This window comes from Amblyomma maculatum, chromosome 5 (genome assembly GCF_055883805.1).
Source record: "Amblyomma maculatum isolate TAMU_Amacu chromosome 5, ASM5588380v1, whole genome shotgun sequence".
In the NCBI taxonomy this organism is placed as follows: Eukaryota; Metazoa; Arthropoda; class Arachnida; order Ixodida; family Ixodidae; genus Amblyomma; species Amblyomma maculatum.
In genome coordinates, this window is record NC_139348.1 from 54,532,828 (window position 1) to 54,547,239 (window position 14,412).

Consider the following 14,412-nt stretch of genomic DNA (forward strand, 5'->3'; position numbering starts at 1 on the left):
CATTTATATCCACAGCTATTCAGAAAATTAGCTTCCCATTTTCGTATTCCTTACTTTGACATCAGGAGAAAGCAGAACTACTGGAACTGTGCAGCCAAGAATTTATACATTTCAGTTTGCCTATCATCTACTTTTTATTGTGGAAGTGCATTTGATTATGATTTTGATCAACTGAAACTAGATGCTACTCAATGCTAAAGGTAGCTTAGTATAGACCTTTACAACAAGGGCTTCCTATGTGCTGCCATATTGTTTTCAGTGCACTCTATTGTACGCATCATGTTGGCACAGTTGAAGCAGCCAACTGGAAGACTTGTTTCCGAGTCTGGAAAGGAGGTGCACCAGCAATCTCACCCAATGAAAAGGTCTATAACTAACTTTAATGAATGACAAAAAATGAAGGCTTTGTCACAAGGTCAATACATTTAATTTGTGCTCAAAAGTACAATGTCATATACTACTTACTAATTATATGTTTCCTGAACCAACTTTAGCCTCTGATAGCTGGTATAATGCAATCATGGAAGCATCGTGTTAATACAAGATTGTACCTTTACCATTCTTTTCTGTATTGTTACAGCTGTTAAACTAGTAACTACCTGCATTATATAGTCTTTGTATTAAAAAATTGGGTAGGTACATAAGGGGTTGAATAATAACGCACAGACTATGTGAAAGTAGTAGGCGATTTGTAACATAACATTGTTTTGTTGTCTGAATAATTCACTCACTAAAGTGGCACCCATCATTGCAAAAAAATTTAGACTTGAACATTTCCCTTTTTGACTGCGCACTCTAAAAACAGTGAAAATTCAAGAAAAGTGATCAACAAAAATTATGTTGACTTTTGTGCACACTAGTTCCATTGAGTTAGTGTTGTGTTGGCACAACGCATGTTGAATTTCCATTGACTTTCTGTGATCTCAACAAGTCCTCAATGATTTGTCAACAGAAATTCAAAACTCATTTTTATAAGGGGAGCCATTCCAGCAAACTCCTAGGGCCATAGAAGGGGGTTGCCCATCTTGTAAACGGTAATCACCATTTAGAGGCACAGCGTAAGCTGTATGTTTCTTATGACAAATAATGTTTTTTCTGTATTCGAGCACCAAAAAGGTTGAATGTGCGCCAGTCAAGTCGGGAAGCTTTCAGTTTTCACAATGATGAACATTCGCTTCTTAATTGTTGACACCCATTGTAAGGCGAGGATTCCTTTTTTAACAGAGGATCTGAAAATTGCACTCAGCAAGAATTTGCGGCAGCATGCTTTGGGCGCCTGAATGAAATCAGTGCGCAAAGAACAACAACAAGAAGGGACAGGATATTCCATTTTTGTATGGGTCTGAATGACAGACTGAGAAGACTTGACAAGAATGTTGCCAAAGACGTCATGCATAGCATAGAAAATATGATGTACAACATTGAACTGCAGCACCGGGACACGCCCCTGTTGTAGGCAATAAAATAAATGATTTGGTTTTCGTAATTCTTTGTACCTGTTGTTACTGCTGGCCACCACTGACCATGCGGTCCTGCCAAGATAGCTGCCCAACTGTTACAAAATGGTGGCACAGACTGTTGCACATGGCTTGGGCATACCTGTAAGATAACAAATATTTTATCATTATTGGTCTAATTCAATATATATATATATATATATATATATATATCTTATGACTGAATAGATGATTCAGCAGTAGAGCCTGTGCTACTCAGTAGTGTGCTTAAGTTGAGGTTCTGGCTACATAAACAAGAGAACATTAAGTGTGATTAATAAAGGCTATGCCAAAGCTAGTTTGGCTGGCCCCTAGTGAACAGTAACAAAAGAAAGGTTGTGAAGGCTGCATCATTGAAAGCTTGTGATGGTCTAAGAACATTTAAAGTTGCCAACATACCCTGCCGCATAACCGCCGACAGGTGCTATGGCCACAAAAGCAGTTGTTGGCGGCTGGTCTTGTCTCCAGCTGCCAGGTGTGAGCCGTCCCGCCCAGTCTTCACTGTCTGTAAGGCCAGGCGGGCAGTAGGCAGCAGCAGATGTTGTTAGACTCCTTGAGCAAAAAATTATGGAGCACTACACAAGCTCCGACAATTGCATTGACATTTCCATCTTTGGCCCGGAATGGTCGGCGTAGTATGCGCCACCTTTGAGCCATTATGCCAAAAGCGTTCTCAATAATGCGCCATGCCCGGCTCAAACTGTAATTAAAAACTCTCCGTTCTTTCGAGGAGGGCTGGCTGGATATCTCACGTAACGCTGTTAGAAGGAAGAAAGAGACAGCAACAAATTAATAAAAAAATGCTGTTTGTGCTACTCACATAAGCCATCGATCGAGAAAATATGTCATCGACATTTTTATTCAGTGTTTTTGAAGGTGAAATGTGCCTAAAGGTAGCTTATAACCAACACCAAACGTTTTCTTGGGTGCATTCTTCTCTGAAATGACATGTTAGGCTTTAGTAAGCAATGGAACACATCGTGGTATTGCACTGTGACCACTAAATTATTTATCATTGAATTCTTTAACACTGTTTCAGTGGCAAACATAAAACAGCGGCTATGGTGTATGGGGTGTGTTTAGGCATATGAAGCCACGAATTAACTGCATTATAGCCTCTGATACATTTGACACCACTAATATGATGAGAATACTGTGTTTCAAGCATCAGAATGACACCAAACATCAGTGGTAGTAGTGCAGTTTCTACCAACATTTATGCGGCCTAAATGCATCTTAGATTTCACAGCCATAGGTCAGTCGGCGAAACCAAAATGGCATAAGAGAAGAAATTTTATCATGCATCGTTTAGCTGTCATCGAGAATATGTATCGTTACCTAGTGTGTATTCTTATGCATCAATAAAGAGATGCACAACTTAAGTGAGGTGGATGAGATCTTTCTCATAAACACTGTACTTACACCTTCTGGGGTAGGGCTGCATCACATAGGTTTTTAAAGGTAATGCCTCTTCACCCACAAAATAGTACGGCAGTGGTCCTTCAGTTCCAAAATTATCTGGTGGAGGCACACCCAGGGAAGCTTCCAGCAACTTTCTTGAAGTGTTGAGCAGGAAAATATACCCCCGTCGTTGTCGCTACCGTGATGTCCATGCTCGACATACAAAAACCTGTACAATAAAAATATGCCATTTTTGTTAGTTCTAATGCCTTGCCTGCTAGCCAAAGTCAGGCATCTACATGTTAAAGCGACAATGCAGAATGTATGACAATGCCAGTTCAACTAAATTAGCTATATTATTCAGTATGTTCCATTTCAAAAAACTGCAGCTGAAATATGTAATACATTCTGAGCTCACTAGAAAGTTATGGTGAGCATGGTATAATTAGCAGTGAGTCAATACTATGTTAGGTATTGCTTGTAATACGACTGCTAAGAAAGAACAGGTCATGCTCCCGCATACATGGCTCCTACAAGCTGAACATTTTTCAATAATTTGACTTGGCTAGAAGCAATATGCATCCTCTTTTCCCTAAAGGTAGCTTGCTCATGACCTATAATCAATATAACTTAACATATAGTAGTAAGCCATTCATCCTCCATCTGACTTTTCACAGTAGTGAACCATTTATAATGATATGCGCCTTTCTGGATATGATAATACACAAAGTCATATCACCATCAGCCTGACTTCATATAATAAGATGTGGTGTCATTCACTCAGGATTAACTGATGTATACATGAAACATGCCTTGCTGGGACAATTAATGCTTTTATATTTCATAACTGCTGAATAAGCATTCACACATGAAAAGGGAAGGGGCAATTTTACCTATATTGGGCATCACTGATGGCAAGAAGTGTTTTGCTGAAGCCACCCTTTTAATTGCGATCAAGACTTCCAGAGTTGGCCGGGCAATCATGTGGATATGCTTGCCGTCAATGGCCCCAAAGCAATGTGGAAAATTCCACCTCTCTTCAAACTCTGCTGCAACCTGTTTAATGAATAAAAAGTTTTACTGAATGCAAGAACAGTTATATCAATGACTTACATACCCTAAGATCAAATCCATAAATACATGAATACGAAATATTCCCATGCCAAAAATGTTGTAGTTATGGCTCCAATGTTACATGCAGGGTTTTTAACATGCTGACATACCCTGATCCACTCTTCTGCTGTCTTTGGGCTGGCCAGGTACAATGTTTTCAAAATCTGCCACAGTGCCTTACACACATCAGTTACAATTGTGCAGGCAGTGGATCTGCCCACCAAAAAGTCGTATGACAGGCTTCTTAGCGTGTGGCCTGCAGCAAGAAACCTAAGAAAGAGGAAGTGCATAAAATCAGAAATGAGGTAACAACTGAAGGCACCAAAACATTGACGAATATAAGTAAAGCACAAATTGAAACAAGACCAAGTTTTGATTCATTGCTTGTGGTGCGCGTGGAGCGGCCTCGCGAATTCGTATTGTATTTGTCAAAACTATGGCCCCTGCAGTCGCATTAGAACTAGGTGGACTTTCCATTATCTCTAAATGATTCATATTATTATGCGACAACTTGAAACTAGTGATATGAAGTTTGGGCGGCTCTTGGTCGATCACACCTTACATACGCATTAATGAGCGTTCACATGTCATATGCAAAATGCTGTTTACGATAGCACTTTCGCAGAAACGCTAAGAACGGTGTTTTCTAGGCAAATTGCTAAGGCGGCATAGCCCTTATAGACTATACTGAACAACACAGTAGAGATTACCGCAGTTTTCCCGCCAGCAAAGCGCGATTAAGGTTAACAGAAACAGCCGGCAATCATATTCATAATATTGCACGCAAATGACAGTCATTATAGGAGAGCAACCTGGGCAGAAAACACATTGCTTCGCTCGCAACGAGAAAAAAAAATATTTGAGACGCAATATTGATTGCATAGTCCCATTTAAATGGTTTAAGGTTGCCACAACGCTCGAGCAATAATTTTTTGATTTCATCAATTTTGTTGCCCAAGTGATGGCTTACCTCAGCGTCATTGCAAGCCGAGCAGATGGCTGATGGAACGCCTGAAATTTGTATCCTGTTTTGCAATTTCACTTTTCAGCAGTTCCAGCAACGTGTCAAAAGTCCGGGGTGACATTCTGATGAAACTGGTAAAAAACAGCGAGGTTAGATTATAACACGGTGAAACACAGATGTTAAGTTATGAAAATGAAGCACACTCACTTGCGGTAGTAGTCTTCGTCAAGCGCTCGGAGCTCGATCATGAGACGACTTGCCTGGCCTGCAACTTCGCGGGACCGCAAACAAGGCCGCAAACACCACCGCCGCTTCCGTTCTCGCTGAACCACAGCGTTTTGCGCTGCCAAAGCAGCACTACACACCAGCATGGCGGTTATTTCTTCTTCCTCGCTCAGATAATCGTACATATACATGTTGGAGAGACAGAACTGACGACCGAGTGAATGCACGGCAGCGGACGAAAAGGAATAAAAGGCGCCAAAACCGGCTCTCTCGCGGCAAGTCTCGTTCGGAGCGAGACATCGGGAAACGAGTCGCATGCCAGTGTGAACACTTGTCGTCGCTCGGTGCTTGTCGCGGGTCGCCCCCTCCGTGACAAATCGAGTCGCGCGACCTCGGCGAGTCGCCAGTGTGAAACAGGCTGGTTCACACTGGCGACTCGCGGAGGTCGCAAGAAACGATTCGTCACGGAGGGGGCGATTAGTCACGGAGGGGGAGACCCGAACCAGTCGCCAGCGACTTGTTACAGGTAGTTTGAGAGAGTCGCTCGCTGACCGATTTCTTGCGACGCGACTTGAAGTCGCAGAACTCCTTAGCCAACCCGCGGCGCTTCTCCCTTCTTTCTAGGGCGGGAAAATTCAAGTGTGCATGCGCGCATGTGCACGAATTAATGCGCCCGCTGTTGTTGAGCACACATGTCAAGGATCACTGCGACAGTGAAACGTACTAATTCGGCTTTGTACTCGTAGTCTTTATCATGTGCTCGACGCTCTGTCATGAGGTCATTTCCTGATCTGCTTTTACGTGAGACTGCAAACAACAGCGCGTACACCACCGCCGCTTCCATCTTCGTTGAACTAGAGAGCTTTTGACCGTCGAAACAGCCCTAAACATGGGCCTAACCATAAGATCTACTTCCTCGCTGATAATTGCACATATTCATACCCGAAATGAGTCCGAATTGATCTACCACTAGCGCTGTAGCAGAGTCGGTAAAGGCGCGAAAGTCGGCTGTTCGTTCAAATCTCGTTCGGTGAAGGGGTTGTCGTGAAGCGAGTCGCATGCCGATGTGAACACTCGTTGTCGATCGGCGCTTGTTGCGGGTCACCCCCTCCGTGACGAATCGAGCCGCGCGGCCTCCGCGAGTCGCCAGTGTTAACCAGCCTTTGAAAGAGCGCGCGCTCTCCGTCGAGACCGGCCGTGGGCAGGGCGAATGGCCTCGCCTGTGCGCCCCGCGCGGCGCAGCTAGCGCCCGAGTAGAGGGGAGAAAAGAAAAAAAACCTTGTGGGGGGGTTCTTACTAAGCCATCGAGCCTCTTCTGAGGTCTAGGCTGCAAACACTGAGCTTCCGCGATCGCACACCACGGGCAGCCGTTCTCACGGCCGCAAAGTGGCAATGCGAAGTACGACACAACATAGAACAGGACTTTGCCCGGAACCAGATGTTTAATGGGTCTTCCCAATCGAACGCTGGTGAAGATCTTGCTGGCGACCCTATCCTTTTGGATGGGGCCTGACAGAAAGGCAAGAAGGCGACAACAAAGTAGAGCGGGGAGTATTTATCTTGCGTCCTTCCGTTGTCGCGACTGGCTGTCGTCTCTCCCCGGCGGTAGCCGGTTCCCGCCGATCGCGGCGCATCTTGCCCTTGGTCCTTTTTCGGCCGATGAGCGTCGCGTCTGCGACGGCTAGCGGTGGGCTCCTGCCTTTGCTCCTGCGCCCGGCGAGGGAAGAAGGAAACACGGCGCTATTCAGCAGCCCGTTTGGGTTACTCATACTCGGAAGAGAAGGAATGCTTTTGTCCCCTTCATCCTCCGCGGCGCGCGGCGTTTCGAAGGGATGCGCGGTCCTCCTTCCTAAAGACAGACCGAACGTCACCTGAATTCAGGCGGCGGTAGGCCGGCAACGACTTCCTTGCCGCCTTCTTCCAGCTGAGGGAGCCGGGGGGGGGGGGGGTTGGAGTCCGGGCTCGCTTCCCTTTAAAGCCCCCCCCCCCCCCACAGCAGGTCCATTTCAAGGGCCATCTAATCCTCGTCAGTGACCAACCGGTCATCCGCGGGCTCAAGGCGAGGCAGGAGGGACTCCGGGTTCTGGTTGCCTGGAACGTCCACCCGGAGTATGAGGTCGGCGAACTCAGGGTCTCGAGCCATCCTGGCTCGTATCGCCTCCGCCTTCTGCCTCGTGTCGCAGCGGTCCGCGATGTCCCGGTGGACAGCCGACTTCCTGTGTATGGCCTCGTTCACCACCAGCACGCCGCACGTGCCGCAGTAGATTGCTCTCGGATCGGGGCCTATCCCCGAAGTCGGGTGCGCCGCCAAGCTTTCCCGCTCAGTGCGGCCGCGGAAGACCCGCGGCATCCGATCCAGGGTGAGGTCCGCCACTACCTGGAGATGGTCTGCCCAGGCCGCCACACTTACATACGGTCATGGCGGCTCGGCACCCTCCTGGCTCGTCCAGGTGGCCGTGGACCGGAACCGCCGTTGCCGTGGTTCAGCCGCCGTCGCTGGAGTCCGTCGCGGAGACCGCGGCCGCTCCTGCTGTAGCGGCTGCTGCTGCTGCTGCGGCCACTGCGGTTGCGAGTCGTGCTGCTGCATCCACTGTGGTTGCTGCTCGTGCTGCTGCGGCCACTGCGGCCGCGGGCCCCGATGCTGCGGGCCCCCTTGCTGTGGCCCAGGCCGCCGAAGGCCCCTCTGCTGCGGCCCTTGCTGCGATACCAGCCGAGACCGTGGCTGCCGGCGCCCTGGTTCCTGGCGGCGTCCCGGTGGCCGAAGGAGATGCCGTGACTGCTCCTGCTGCGGCGAGCTGGTCCCTGCGTTAGCCGTGACTGCTCCTGCTGCGGCGAGCTGGTCCCTGCGTCAGCCTGGAAGAGACGGGCTCCGTCCGGTCTCACTGCCTGGCCGAAGCGGCGTTGTATCTCCGATGACATTTCGGATCGGACTGGTGTGGCGGCCGAATGAATCGCTCCGAGTGATAAGGTGAGTTTCGCGGTGTACACAATTTTTATGCCGCCTTCATGCACCACAGCCTCTGGAATGTTTTAGCACTCTTAGCTTTCTTTTTCGTGATACCGCTCCTCTCCCCATTTGTCACATTTTTGCACTTGCGACGAATGCCTCGTAAGGCGCAAGCTTTCGCCAAGTTCAGAACTGATGTAGTGAAGAAAACTGCCATTGTAGAATGACGCTATTACTGTGGCCAACGGCGAATGTCAAAAGCGCGCGGTGCGACCGCCAATATAGATGGATAACGCAGAGGCGTTCCAAGGTAGGCGTACGTGCTTCAGAACTTGCAACGTTTATTGCTTGCCTGTGGAGTTGCTTATCGAACATACGGAGAACTAATAGGTGGTGCCACCAAAGGCGCTTTGTCAAATTTCATCGCTTTCTGGTAGCACGTTGATTCAGGTATAATAGGTGTTCTCATGTATTGGCTGTCATAAGAAGAATCTTCACGTCACGCGAATGGAGAGAGGATAGATAGTATTTGCTGGCCATGAACATGCCGCTTCTCTTTCGAGCCACGAGGTCGTTTCCTACCTGAGCAAGATTGCAGTTGTCGGTAGAGCAGGACTTTTAAATGCATGTAGCGTTTAACGCACTTTTAGTTCTCCGCGTTTATCGGTTATAACACTGTTTTGCCGCTGACAACCGTCATTGTTTTTTATGCTTGTGTACGACCGCCATGTGGTTCGCAGCAGTGCAGTGTCCCCCGCGCGAATGTTTGGAGTCGGCGTCTATGCTGTGGTTTTGCCCATTCTTCCCTGAATTACAGTTTTAGATTCAATGCCAAAACTTAGCGGGCAATGTAACTTATCGGGAGCGCTAGTTTAAGTGGGCTCGGGGTATTCAGAAGCGAACAGTTCATGTATAAGATTGCATTCATTACCTCATTACAGGCAAAACTCGATGTCATGGCGAAGGAAAAAAATAAAAGAAGTGCTGAGGCGGAGCTGTTATCATCCCCTGGAAAAAGTGAACTTCAAGAAAAGGTGGCACATTTAGAGACAGTTGTTCAAGGCCAATCTGAAAAAATTGGCCACCAAGAAATATTAAACGAAGACCTGCAGCGGGCCCTTTGTAGCAAGTGTAGCAAGATCTTTGAAGCAGGTATGGAAACATGCCCTTTCATTGTACTTCCTCTGTTCTTGTTTGCTTTTATACTTTCTAAAACGTTACTCAGTAAGGTACGAAGTCCCTGAAAAAAGTCGATGTCCTTTGTTGGTTGCGTATCATTTTGCGTGTGTAAAATGAGGTTTTAAAGTTGGTTGTAAAGAAAAAGTGGTGGTGCCTGAGTTGTCTGAAGCCTGGTTCACATGCAAATGAAAACGCTAGCAATTTCTGCCGCGGCGACGCAAAAACCTGTTCTGAGCTGTCGCGGCGGCTCCAGCGGTGAGAGCGACGTAGTTCCAACTCGTTGGAAATTTTTCGCTCTTGTCGCTGCCACTCGCCGCTCAGTTCACTCAATCGCTTGCATGTGAACCAGCCTTAAGCGCAGGCATTTGAAGTACTTCGGCGGCGATTTGCATTGCGCTCGACGACGACAAACGTTTCTTTTTTTTTCTTCTGTTTAATATCGTCGCCATGAAAACAATAAAAAGCGTTAGTAAGGCTTTCCCCTGCTGCTTGAAAGGGTTGGCACTAGCGTCTGAAATTGGTAACAACGGCTTCTAAGGAAATTTGCTATCCTGAATCACTGAAGAGGCGGGCTTTTCAAAACGGGTGCGCGGTGGCAGTTCCCGCGAAAATTTGTTAAGCCAGGGTAGCGAGGGAAGTCGCGCTTTTGATATCTAAGAAGAAAGGGGATATCGTTATTACGAACACCTCCCTCAAAATCTTCAGTAATGCCGATGAAGCCATCTCGAAATCTCTGCTTTAGGAGTCTTGGTTTACTATAGCTGGAACATCCGTTATAACGACTATGTAGTTGGCGTTGACTCTTTTTTCCTTCACAAAGTCTCGAACGATAAAAATGCGCATGCGTGGTACAACACTGTCTTAAGATCAAAATAGGGGGTATAGAAACTGCAACTACCAACGGTTGTTGCGTTTACATCCGGCTTACTTCACATCACACGCACCCAGTTGCGGTTAATTTGTGGAGAGAAAAGCGCCTGATTTCTCCAGTTGGTAAAAAAACTGAAGCGGCTCCTTTCTGTATATGTAGGCCGCTACTTTTTACACTTCATACTAGATGTCTGACCTCGCTAAGAAAAACCAATTGATATATTTTGAACACTTGTCTACGCAATATTAGATCCCTATTATTATAACATGGCCAACGTGCACCACGAGTGATAGTTTTTTTTTTAGTGAAATGTTTTTGTTTTTTTTTTATATGGTTCCATAATTTTGCTTTTTATCGACATTTTGTACTATTTCATGCTTCCTTCGCAGAACGCAGAGGAATAAGAATTCCCGAGAGGAGGTCCCATTTAGAGCCTAGTGCTGCTGCTGCTGCTGCAAAACTGGCAGTAGGTGACGCACAAAACTCGTCACCCATAGCAGCAGCTGCAGATCCATCGAGCATCTTAAGAGCACATGTGATCAATGCTCATGGCCACCCTGATGGTAAGTAGTTTTCATGAAGCTTTGGAAAAGGAAGAATTTCAGGCTTTGATGTTATTCTAATGAAAAAATGTTTGTCACAATTCTGTGATTTATGCTTTTGCTTTCATTAGTGTCACTACCTGTATGCTTGGAGGTACTTGAGCATAGAAAATTATTTTTTTTGCTCTTTTATGGCTATCTCATTCTTCCTAAGAGCTTGTTGAAACTACTCCAAAATGAAAAGCCTGTGAAGCAAAACCCTTATGGCTTTCGATATCTGTGCAAATTTCGAAGAGATATTGCTTTCTACATCTGAGCTTGGAAAGCTTTAGACAGCACTTCATACATGACATGACCTTACTAGTAATATGCATATAAGTTTGAATAACAAGGTAATGTGTGCTTCATCATTTCCGTAATAATTTTTCCTCATTATTTCAATCAGCAGTTTCCTAGCATGACTCAGTATGATCGCACCTAAGCTGACAGGTTTGGCTGGTTCATATTTGAAGCTTTTTATTTGTAGCAGCGCTGCCATCAGGAAGCAATTTTGCTGCTCACAATGCAGGGGACGCTTCAACCTGCCTGGTTACGGAAGACCCATCCCAATTTCCTGAGCCAACACGAGTAATGGGAGGACCACATGGCTTGTCTTACAGGCTTGTCTTACAGCCTACGAATCTCCCGGAAAGTGCGATATCCACAGATGCCCAGCCAGCTGGTAAGTAGGGAATATAGGTTTTTTTGCATTTTCGAGAAAAGAAGACAATTATTTTAAGGCTACCATTGCTGTTGACAGCTCGTACTCCAGTTTTAGAACTTGTACAGGTGGTCGGAAGACAATTATACCTCCCTGTTTTGAAGCTTCCAAATTTATCCCTCTAATAGTTATTCCAGCTACCACTTCAAAAATTTTCTAAGCAGAATTATTATGATGAAAAACAAATATTTTGCCTATGCACTTACTTCCACGACAGACATCAGCTATTATAAAAATAGTCCTCTATTTATGTTGATTATACCTTCAAATTCTCTAATAACTGCTTAGCGAGCAGACTTCATTGATGAGTTTGGATAGGTACATTGAAGTCATAGACAAGAAAAACATATCACTTGCTGAAAATCAGAAAAAATTGCTCTATAAACAGCTGAATTATTTGACGCCAACCATCACACCAAAACATAATGAAGGCGTAAATCACACAGGAACTGAACGCTGGGATATGTTGGTAACTATGATGTCATATTCAGCGGTCTGTTCCCTTTTTATTTTGCTAGCTGTATCACTTCGCACATAATGCCCAAAAAGTTGATGATATGCTTTCGCTTATTCCTGTATCGAACTTTTCTGAAAAGCAAGAAGAGTATCTGCATGATGAAGAACAATATTGCGAGCAGTTCGGATTGGGCACCGTACACAGGCACAGTAAAATGCCATCAGCAGACATTGCGTTTGCGCAGCGGTTTCTGTGTTCAAAGAATGCGGACAGGGAGGCCGGAATCGAGGGTGGGGAGAGGGGGGTAGGGGTGCGGGAGGGCCGATGTCCTCCCCATCTCCTCGCCCGGCTAGAAGTATTGTTAACGTGACTGCTTTAATTGCCCCGTTCATCAAAAATCGGCGAGCGTCCGCCGGCGTTGGCATTGTCACAGAAAAATTACGAATTCACGAGCATGGTTCTAGCGAGTAGCTGGCAGCTGACATAATCGTACACTGACTGGGCGTACTCGCTGCCTCCCATTACGTTTGGCAGGAGCTGCCAACTTGGGCCTCTCCTTTCACATGTGACACCACAATCAGGCTACCAGCTGGGACTCTTGCATTCACGTAACCCATAGGCCACGCAGGCACGTTCAAATGGCTAGGAGCGGGGCGTTATACTTTGGGCTGATCACCTGCGCTGTCGCGTCATACCCTTGTGTCCCTCATAATTTTATGTTGGTGCTCAGCCACTAATTCCTTCATCTGACTTGAATGCTTACATTTTTTTTTCCTGTAGCCTAACCTCAGCCTTCCGCATTTTCATAATATTTTACATTGTTCACGCCCACAAAATACTAAAACAGGCAAGAATAAGAGATGCGAGCCGTAATTTTGGTGTTTATCAAACAGCATATTAAAATAAGAATAGGCTTGCGCAGGCACCAAGGTAAGCTAGCCTTGCTTGCTAGCTTCGTTCAGCGCAGTAACGTGAGAAAGGGTATGAGTGATCGAGTATTTTTTAAATATATAAAATTAAAAAACGAAGAAATTAAACACAAAACGGAGGTTTGTTCGCCCGCCACTTAAAATATGCTTTCGGAATCACTGAATACTCAGCCTGTAATGCAGAGAAATATGGTGCAGTTAAGATGTAAACAAGTCATACATAAAAACATTAAAAAAAATATCTTATGTTGCTTAAGTGGTGCCAATAAGTAGTGCAGGAAAATTTAATTTATTATTTTCTTTTCATAGCGTCCGGAACCTGCTCTGGAATGGGAGAAATGAGTCAACAGGTCCTGAAGCGCCCTTCAAAAGGTGTGTAAAGTTTTATTAGCATGTTTGATATAAAAAATCCGTACTAAGTTCAGCATGAAGGGGCAAATATAAAACGTCTGTGATGAAAGTGTCGGAAATGCTTAACAAAGCTTCTTTTTATACACTGGAAGCTGAAAACTGATAAAAATGTGCTGTTTTTTTTTTTTTTTTTTACCCTGGCACTACAATGTTTAAGAATACCTACTTCAGTTTCTCCACTTTGGACTATTGTCCATTTAAAAAAATTAGCATAGGTGTTTTTGTTTCAATTTCAGCCTTTTAGTGTTTTTCATTGTGCGCAGCGATAAAAAAAAGCTGGATTCAGTAATGAGTAAGAAGAAAATCAAATTCATGCCAGTATCCAATGTTGGGGAATGAACCATTGCTGCACGTGCAGAAGCGCAGTTGACCATGAACATCAAATTCAGTTCAGTTTGCTTGTGCTTAGTTCTGGAGCTGGAAAAAGGCAGTCTGTCCAGAATGTCAGGAGTATTAGGTGCCCATAACCACATTAGTTGTTCTTGTGTGCGTCAGAGAGGTAATAGTTGTATTTTAATGTTTTACAGTTTTGGGGAAAGCGGAACCAATAGATAAGACGGTTGGAACTGTCGGTGAAGATGGTCAGGTGAGTGCTGCTTTCCATTCATTACATTTAGGTTTTGTCTAATGATTGTTGGCTAAGTCCATTGAAAGGCACATGGAGACCTCATTGTCATTCTTCTCAATGTGTAATCTAGTCTGGTTAAGCAGACACTTCAGGCTCTAAAAAAACGTCAGAATTTCTGTACTGAGGTAGTGTCATTAAAAAGCATTATGCACATTTACTATAATGTCGGTCAATAAGTACAAGGGCATTCCTCTGGGCTGTGATGCATTTGAAACGCTATTATATCGATCCAAACTCTGTTATTTATGGCCCGAAAAAAATCCTATACAACTTTATTGCTTTAATAGTAATGACATTTAAACTACACTGCGTGTAATTAGGAATGACTGCCTGGTTTCTGCCCATTAGCTGGAAGGGCATTTAACTTTTTGGTGCTGCTATATTTAATTATTTTAGCTTCAAACAATGTTCTGTTTGTAAGGCACATAACTGGAAGAGAAACTACAAGAAAGGATCTGCATTTTAGAGTGCATCTTGGCGAGCATATCA

The 14,412-nt window shown here is 45.1% G+C and overlaps 1 long non-coding RNA gene and 1 pseudogene across 1 annotated transcript; one reads left to right on the top strand and one right to left on the bottom strand.

Annotated features, from left to right (window-relative positions):
• Positions 1-1,502: 1,502 nt before the first annotated feature.
• On the bottom strand, positions 1,503-5,222 carry LOC146188330 (uncharacterized; annotated as a pseudogene).
• Positions 5,223-11,401: 6,179 nt separating this feature from the next.
• On the top strand, positions 11,402-13,878 carry LOC146188331 (uncharacterized). The gene is made up of 3 exons (XR_014707190.1): positions 11,402-11,459; positions 13,194-13,256; positions 13,823-13,878. It is a non-coding gene; the product is annotated as an uncharacterized LOC146188331 (long non-coding RNA).
• The last annotated feature ends 534 nt before the right edge of the window (positions 13,879-14,412 follow it).